Here is a 9,364-nt window from a genome sequence, read left to right on the forward strand (position 1 = left end):
CTCCACCCCTTCTATATATGTCAGGAGAACCCCGGATTCCCCTCCAGACACGATTTAGCAAACTTTTCCCGATCGATCCGACCCACCGAGGCCGTTTCGACCGTTCGCCGCGCCTACTAGAGCTGATTTCTTCGGACTCCGATCAGAAAATCCGCCGATGCATGTCGTTAACACCTAGTCCGCCTCGTCCGATCGATCGAGGCCGTTTCGACCGTTCGCCGCGCCTACTAGAGCTGATTTCTTCGGACTCCGATCAGAAAATCCGCCGATGCATGTCGTTAACACCTAGTCCGCCTCGTCCGATCGATCTAGGCCGTCTCGAACCACCCATCGCGCATCGAAAGTCGCATCTCTCGAACTCCGATCCGGAAATCGGCCGATGCATCACGTTAACTATTTCTTATATATCTAATATAATATACATGGAGACGGTAAGAATTCTTTTAATCGAAGATATACATATACTTCTCATCAATATCCAAAAGCTTATCGAAAAATAAATTACTCAACTTTTACGTGAAGAATCGTTCACCCAAACCTTATCCCCTATATATGTCAGGAGAACCCAAGGTTCCCCTCCAGACACGATTTAGCAAACTTTTCCCGATCGATCCGACCCACCGAGGCCGTCTCGACCGTCCGCTGCGCCTACTAGGGCCGATTTCTTCGGACTCCGATCAGAAAATATACCGATGCATGTCGTTAACACCTAGTCCGCCTCGTCCGATCTATCTAAACAGTCTCGACGCACCCAACACTCTTTCAAAGTCGGATTACTCGGACTCAATCTGAAAATGGACCGATGCATGACGTCAACACTTAGCCCGCCTCGTCTGATCTATCTAAGCCATCTCGACCCACCCAACACGCCTTCCAAGTCGGATCACTCGGACTTCGATCTGAAAATCTCCGGACTCATTTTTATGAATATCCCCAGTCAGTAAGAACGTTATTTCGCCAATATATACCAACAATAAACCATATTCCAATAGCTGAACCAAAAATATAATTCCCGATCCAAACGTTCTGCATCGCCCAACGCGACCACCTTCCCTATATATGTCAGGAGAGCACAGGGTTCCCCTCCAGACAACACTTACGCTCTATCCCCGACTCTCGGTCGATCGATAGGCCAGGTCAGCGGTGTCTGTTTCGGCCGAAGCTCGGACTTTGGTCAAAATGTTCCGATACAAAATTTGAACCAAGATAGATACAGATATGATTCCTTCTTAAATATACGTTGATTATCGAACAGAATATGGTAAATATTTTGCGATGACCGAGGATTTCATGAATTTTTTTTTTTTTTCGAAAAAATTTTCTGTTATCGGAATTTCCTCAAATTTCATTTGGTTGCCTCCTAATGCTTATTAAAAATGATAACCAACAATCAGAATCATTATTTATCATTTATTTCAATTTTTATAATGAAAAACGTTCACGTCCTTTCGCGCCTCTCGATCGTCGTTTACGTGATGCATCGGTCAGCCCTAGTTTACGTGGTGCATCGGTAAGATCGAGTTCACGTTCTGCATCGGTCTGCCCGAGTTTACGTGGTGCATCGGTAAGATCGAGATTACGTGGTGCATCGGTAAGATCGAGTTCACGTTCTGCATCGGTCTGCCTGAGTTTACGTGGTGCATCGGTATGATCGAGTTTACGTTCTGCATCGGTGTGATCTAGTTTACGTTGTGCATCGGTAAGATCGAGATTACGTGAAGCATCGGTATGATCGAGTTTACGTTCTGCATCGGTCTGGACTCTGAGATATATTTTCGACGTGAAAATGTTCCGATACAACTTTTGAACCAGGATAGTTAGAGAGATGATTTTTTCTGGGATGTACGTTGATTGGGGAATGGATTGTGGAAAATAACTTGCCATGACCGAGGTGTTCTCGAATTTTTTTTTTTTTTCGAAAAATATTTTCTGATTTTGGATTTCACTCAAATTTGATTTCGTTGCCTTCTAATGTGTTCTAAAAGAGTAAATCAGTAATCAGAATCGAAAAATATTTTTCGGATTTTTTTTTTTTTGAAAAAAAATTTTCTGATTTTGGAATTTCCTCAAATTTGATTTGGTTGCCTTCTAATGTGTTTTTAAAGCGTAAATCAGTAATCAGAATCAATATTCATTGTCGACTTTAATTTTTATAAGGAAAAATGTTCACGTCCTTAAACGCCTCCCCATCATTAGCCCGAGTCCAAGTCGATGTCAGTCCCGAGCGGACGGTGTCAGATACTACCTATCGCCCCGGTCTGGACTTGGCGAGGTATTTCGACGTGAAATGTTCCGATACAACTTTTGAACCAGGATAGTTAGAGAGATGATTTCTTCTATGTTGTACGTTGATTGTGGAATGGATTGTGGGAAATAACTTGCCATGACCCAGGTGTTCTTGAATTTTTTTTTTTTTCGAAAAAAATTTTCTGATCTTGAAATTTCCTCAAATCTGATTGCGTTGCCTTCTAATGTGTACTAAAAGAGTAAATCAGTAATCAGAATCAATATTCATTGTCGACTTTAATTTTTATAAGGAAAAATGTTCACGTCCTTAAACGCCTCTCCATCGTTACCCCGACTCCAAGACGATGTTAGACCGGAGCGGACGGTGTCAAATGCGACCGATCTCCCCGGTCTGGACTTAGCGAGATATTCCGACGTGAAATGTTCCGATACAAAAATTTAACTGTGATAGTTAGAGAGATGGTTCCTTTTGTGATGTACGTTGATTGTGTAATAGAATATGGAAATAAACTTGAGATGACCGAGGTCTTCTGGGATTTTTTTTTTTTTTCGAAAAATATTTTTCGATTTCGGAAATCCCTCAAATTTCATTGAGATATGTCCTAATGTGTTCTTAAAACTTAAATCAACAATCAGAATTAATATCCAAAAGTTATTTCATTTTTTATAAGGAAAAACGTTCACGTCCTTTCCGCTCCCAAAAAGTGAGATATCATAGAAAATATCGCTATATTTGTTGTTTACGGCCATACCACGCTGAAATTGCCAGTTCTCGTCAGAACACTGAAGCCAAGCAGCGTCGGGCGCGGTTAGTACTTGGATGGGTGACCGCTTGGGAACACCGCGTGCTGTAAGCTTTTTTTTTACGTTCTGCATCGGTCTGCCGAGATAACGTGGTGCATCGGTATGATCGAGTTTACGTTCTGCATCGGTAAGATCGAGATTACGTGATGCATCGGTAAGATTGAGATTACGTGGTGCATCGGTAAGATCGAGTTTACGTGGTGCATCGGTAAGATCCAATTCACGTTCTGCATCGGTAAGATCCAGTTCACGTGGTGCATCGGTAAGATCGAGATTACGTGGTGCATCGGTAAGATCGAGTTTACGTGGTGCATCGGTAAGATCCAATTCACGTTCTGCATCGGTAAGATCCAGTTCACGTGGTGCATCGGTAAGATCGAGATTACGTGGTGCATCGGTAAGATCGAGTTTACGTGGTGCATCGGTAAGATCCAATTCACGTTCTGCATCGGTAAGATCCAGTTCACGTGGTGCATCGGTAAGATTGAGATTACGTGGTGCATCGGTAAGATCGAGTTTACGTGGTGCATCGGTAAGATCCAATTCACGTTCTGCATCGGTAAGATCCAGTTCACGTGGTGCATCGGTAAGATCGAGATTACGTGGTGCATCGGTAAGATCGAGTTTACGTGGTGCATCGGTAAGATCCAATTCACGTTCTGCATCGGTAAGATCCAGTTCACGTGGTGCATCGGTAAGATTGAGATTACGTGGTGCATCGGTAAGATCCAGTTCACGTGGTGCATCGGTAAGATGGAGATTACGTGGTGCATCGGTAAGATCGAGATTACGTGGTGCATCGGTAAGATCTACTTTACGTTCTGCATCGGTCTGCCCTTGTTTACGTGGTGCATCGGTAAGATCGAGATTACGTGAAGCATCGGTATGATCGAGTTTACGTTCTGCATCGGTCTGCCCGATATTACGTGGTGCATCGGTCTGCCCTAGTTTACGTGGTGCATCGGTTTGGACTTAGAGATATATTTTCGACGTGAAAATGTTCCGATACAACTTTTGAACCAGGATAGTTAGAGAGATGATTTTTTCTGGGATGTACGTGGATCGGGGAATGGATTGTGGGAAATAACTTGCCATGACCGAGGTGTCCTCGAATTTTTTTTTTTTTCGAAAAAAATTTTCTGATTGTGGAATTTTCTCAAATTTGATTTGGTTGCCTCCTAATGTGTTCTAAAAGAGTAAATCAGTAATCGGAATCGAAAAATATTTTTCGGATTTTTTTTTTTTTCGAAAAAAATTTTCTGATCGTGGAATTTCCTCAAATTCGATTTGGTTGCCTTCTAATGTGTTTTTAAAGCGTAAATCAGTAATCAGAATCAATATTCATTGTCGACTTTAATTTTTATAAGGAAAAATGTTCACGTCCTTAAACGCCTCCCCATCATCAGCCCGAGTCCAAGTCGATGTCAGTCCCGAGCGGACGGTGTCAGATACTACCTATCGCCGAGGTCTGGACTTGGCGAGATATTACGACGTGAAATGTTCCGATACAACTTTTGAACCAGGATAGTTAGAGAGATGATTTCTTCTATGTTGTACGTTGATTGTGGAATGAAATACGGAAAATAACTCGCCATGACCGAGGTGATTACGATTTTTTTTTTTTTTCGAAAAAAATTTTCTGATCGTGGAATTTTCTCAAATTTGATTTGGTTGCCTCCTTATATGTTCTAGTAGCGATAATCAACAATCAGAATCAAAATCCATGGTCGGGTTTGATTTTTATAAGGAAAAATGTTCACGTCCTTTTTTACAACCCCGACTCATTGACGATGTTAGAACCGAGCCGGCGGTGTCAGATACGACCGATCGCCCCGGTCCCGATCGTCATTTACGTTGTGCATCGGTCTGCCCGAGATTACGTGGTGCATCGGTATGATCGAGTTTACGTGGTGCATCGGTAAGATCCAATTCACGTTCTGCATCGGTAAGATCCAATTCACGTTCTGCATCGGTAAGATCCAGTTCACGTGGTGCATCGGTAAGATGGAGATTACGTGGTGCATCGGTAAGATCGAGATTACGTGGTGCATCGGTAAGATCTACTTTACGTTCTGCATCGGTCTGCCCTTGTTTACGTGGTGCATCGGTAAGATCGAGATTACGTGAAGCATCGGTATGATCGAGTTTACGTTCTGCATCGGTCTGCCCGATATTACGTGGTGCATCGGTCTGCCCTAGTTTACGTGGTGCATCGGTTTGGACTTAGAGATATATTTTCGACGTGAAAATGTTCCGATACAACTTTTGAACCAGGATAGTTAGAGAGATGATTTTTTCTGGGATGTACGTGGATCGGGGAATGGATTGTGGGAAATAACTTGCCATGACCGAGGTGTCCTCGAATTTTTTTTTTTTTCGAAAAAAATTTTCTGATTGTGGAATTTTCTCAAATTTGATTTGGTTGCCTCCTAATGTGTTCTAAAAGAGTAAATCAGTAATCGGAATCGAAAAATATTTTTCGGATTTTTTTTTTTTTCGAAAAAAATTTTCTGATCGTGGAATTTCCTCAAATTCGATTTGGTTGCCTTCTAATGTGTTTTTAAAGCGTAAATCAGTAATCAGAATCAATATTCATTGTCGACTTTAATTTTTATAAGGAAAAATGTTCACGTCCTTAAACGCCTCCCCATCATCAGCCCGAGTCCAAGTCGATGTCAGTCCCGAGCGGACGGTGTCAGATACTACCTATCGCCGAGGTCTGGACTTGGCGAGATATTACGACGTGAAATGTTCCGATACAACTTTTGAACCAGGATAGTTAGAGAGATGATTTCTTCTATGTTGTACGTTGATTGTGGAATGAAATACGGAAAATAACTCGCCATGACCGAGGTGATTACGATTTTTTTTTTTTTTTCGAAAAAAATTTTCTGATCGTGGAATTTTCTCAAATTTGATTTGGTTGCCTCCTTATATGTTCTAGTAGCGATAATCAACAATCAGAATCAAAATCCATGGTCGGGTTTGATTTTTATAAGGAAAAATGTTCACGTCCTTTTTTACAACCCCGACTCATTGACGATGTTAGAACCGAGCCGGCGGTGTCAGATACGACCGATCGCCCCGGTCCCGATCGTCATTTACGTTGTGCATCGGTCTGCCCGAGATTACGTGGTGCATCGGTATGATCGAGTTTACGTGGTGCATCGGTAAGATCCAATTCACGTTCTGCATCGGTAAGATCCAATTCACGTTCTGCATCGGTAAGATCCAGTTCACGTGGTGCATCGGTAAGATGGAGATTACGTGGTGCATCGGTAAGATCGAGATTACGTGGTGCATCGGTAAGATCTACTTTACGTTCTGCATCGGTCTGCCCTTGTTACGTGGTGCATCGGTAAGATCGAGATTACGTGAAGCATCGGTATGATCGAGTTTACGTTCTGCATCGGTCTGCCCGATATTACGTGGTGCATCGGTCTGCCCTAGTTTACGTGGTGCATCGGTTTGGACTTAGAGATATATTTTCGACGTGAAAATGTTCCGATACAACTTTTGAACCAGGATAGTTAGAGAGATGATTTTTTCTGGGATGTACGTGGATCGGGGAATGGATTGTGGGAAATAACTTGCCATGACCGAGGTGTCCTCGAATTTTTTTTTTTTTCGAAAAAAATTTTCTGATTGTGGAATTTTCTCAAATTTGATTTGGTTGCCTCCTAATGTGTTCTAAAAGAGTAAATCAGTAATCGGAATCGAAAAATATTTTTCGGATTTTTTTTTTTTTCGAAAAAAATTTTCTGATCGTGGAATTTCCTCAAATTCGATTTGGTTGCCTTCTAATGTGTTTTTAAAGCGTAAATCAGTAATCAGAATCAATATTCATTGTCGACTTTAATTTTTATAAGGAAAAATGTTCACGTCCTTAAACGCCCTCCCCATCATCAGCCCGAGTCCAAGTCGATGTCAGTCCCGAGCGGACGGTGTCAGATACTACCTATCGCCGAGGTCTGGACTTGGCGAGATATTACGACGTGAAATGTTCCGATACAACTTTTGAACCAGGATAGTTAGAGAGATGATTTCTTCTATGTTGTACGTTGATTGTGGAATGAAATACGTAAAATAACTCGCCAAGACCGAGGTGATTACGATTTTTTTTTTTTTTCGAAAAAAATTTTCTGATCGTGGAATTTTCTCAAATTTGATTTGGTTGCCTCCTTATATGTTCTAGTAGCGATAATCAACAATCAGAATCAAAATCCATGGTCGGGTTTGATTTTTATAAGGAAAATGTTCACGTCCTTTTTTACAACCCCGACTCATTGACGATGTTAGAACCGAGCCGGCGGTGTCAGATACGACCGATCGCCCCGGTCCCGATCGTCATTTACGTTGTGCATCGGTCTGCCCGAGATTACGTGGTGCATCGGTATGATCGAGTTTACGTGGTGCATCGGTAAGATCCAATTCACGTTCTGCATCGGTAAGATCCAATTCACGTTCTGCATCGGTAAGATCCAGTTCACGTGGTGCATCGGTAAGATGGAGATTACGTGGTGCATCGGTAAGATCGAGATTACGTGGTGCATCGGTAAGATCTACTTTACGTTCTGCATCGGTCTGCCCTTGTTTACGTGGTGCATCGGTAAGATCGAGATTACGTGAAGCATCGGTATGATCGAGTTTACGTTCTGCATCGGTCTGCCCGATATTACGTGGTGCATCGGTCTGCCCTAGTTTACGTGGTGCATCGGTTTGGACTTAGAGATATATTTTCGACGTGAAAATGTTCCGATACAACTTTTGAACCAGGATAGTTAGAGAGATGATTTTTTCTGGGATGTACGTGGATCGGGGAATGGATTGTGGGAAATAACTTGCCATGACCGAGGTGTCCTCGAATTTTTTTTTTTTTCGAAAAAAATTTTCTGATTGTGGAATTTTCTCAAATTTGATTTGGTTGCCTCCTAATGTGTTCTAAAAGAGTAAATCAGTAATCGGAATCGAAAAATATTTTTCGGATTTTTTTTTTTTTCGAAAAAAATTTTCTGATCGTGGAATTTCCTCAAATTCGATTTGGTTGCCTTCTAATGTGTTTTTAAAGCGTAAATCAGTAATCAGAATCAATATTCATTGTCGACTTTAATTTTTTATAAGGAAAAATGTTCACGTCCTTAAACGCCTCCCCATCATCAGCCCGAGTCCAAGTCGATGTCAGTCCCGAGCGGACGGTGTCAGATACTACCTATCGCCGAGGTCTGGACTTGGCGAGATATTACGACGTGAAATGTTCCGATACAACTTTTGAACCAGGATAGTTAGAGAGATGATTTCTTCTATGTTGTACGTTGATTGTGGAATGAAATACGGAAAATAACTCGCCATGACCGAGGTGATTACGATTTTTTTTTTTTTTTCGAAAAAAATTTTCTGATCGTGGAATTTTCTCAAATTTGATTTGGTTGCCTCCTTATATGTTCTAGTAGCGATAATCAACAATCAGAATCAAAATCCATGGTCGGGTTTGATTTTTATAAGGAAAAATGTTCACGTCCTTTTTTACAACCCCGACTCATTGACGATGTTAGAACCGAGCCGGCGGTGTCAGATACGACCGATCGCCCCGGTCCCGATCGTCATTTACGTTGTGCATCGGTCTGCCCGAGATTACGTGGTGCATCGGTCTGGACTTAGAGATATATTTTCGACGTGAAAATGTTCCGATACAACTTTTGAACTAGGATAGTTAGAGAGATGATTTTTTCTGGGATGTACGTTGATTGGGGAATGGATTGTGGGAAATAACTTGCCATGACCGAGGTGTTCTCGAATTTTTTTTTTTTTTTCGAAAAAAATTTTCTGATTGTGGAATTTTCTCAAATTTGATTTGGTTGCCTCCTAATGTGTTCTAATAGCGATAATCAACAATCAGAATCAAAATCCATGGTCGGGTTTGATTTTTATAAGGAATAATGTTCACGTCCTTTTTCGCCTATGTTCTTTTTCGACGTGAAAAGTTCCGATACAACTTTTGAACCAGGATAGTTAGAGAGATGATTTTTTCTGGGATGTATGTTGATTGACGTACGAAACTTGGAAAAAAAATAGAAAAGACCGAGGTACTCTAGAAAAAAAATTTATTGAAAATATTTTTTGATTTCGGAATTAATTCGAAATTCATTCAGATGTCTTCTATCAATATCGCGAAAGAAAAATCAATAATCAGAATCGATATTCATCTAAGATTATTTCCTTTTGGATTGTGTTAACATTCGGTACGATCTTGTCTACGTGATGCATCGGTTTGTTTCTCGGCTCTTGTGAGCAAGTTGGACACTCGAGACGGCCT

The 9,364-nt window shown here is 41.4% G+C and overlaps 1 non-coding gene across 1 annotated transcript; it reads left to right on the forward strand.

Annotated features, from left to right (window-relative positions):
* The first annotated feature begins 2,985 nt into the window (after nucleotides 1–2,985).
* LOC123688070 lies at nucleotides 2,986–3,104 on the forward strand. Its single transcript, XR_006749765.1, has one exon. It is a non-coding gene; the product is annotated as a 5S ribosomal RNA (ribosomal RNA).
* The last annotated feature ends 6,260 nt before the right edge of the window (nucleotides 3,105–9,364 follow it).

This window comes from Harmonia axyridis, chromosome X (assembly GCF_914767665.1).
Source record: "Harmonia axyridis chromosome X, icHarAxyr1.1, whole genome shotgun sequence".
NCBI classification, from domain to species: domain Eukaryota; kingdom Metazoa; phylum Arthropoda; class Insecta; order Coleoptera; family Coccinellidae; genus Harmonia; species Harmonia axyridis.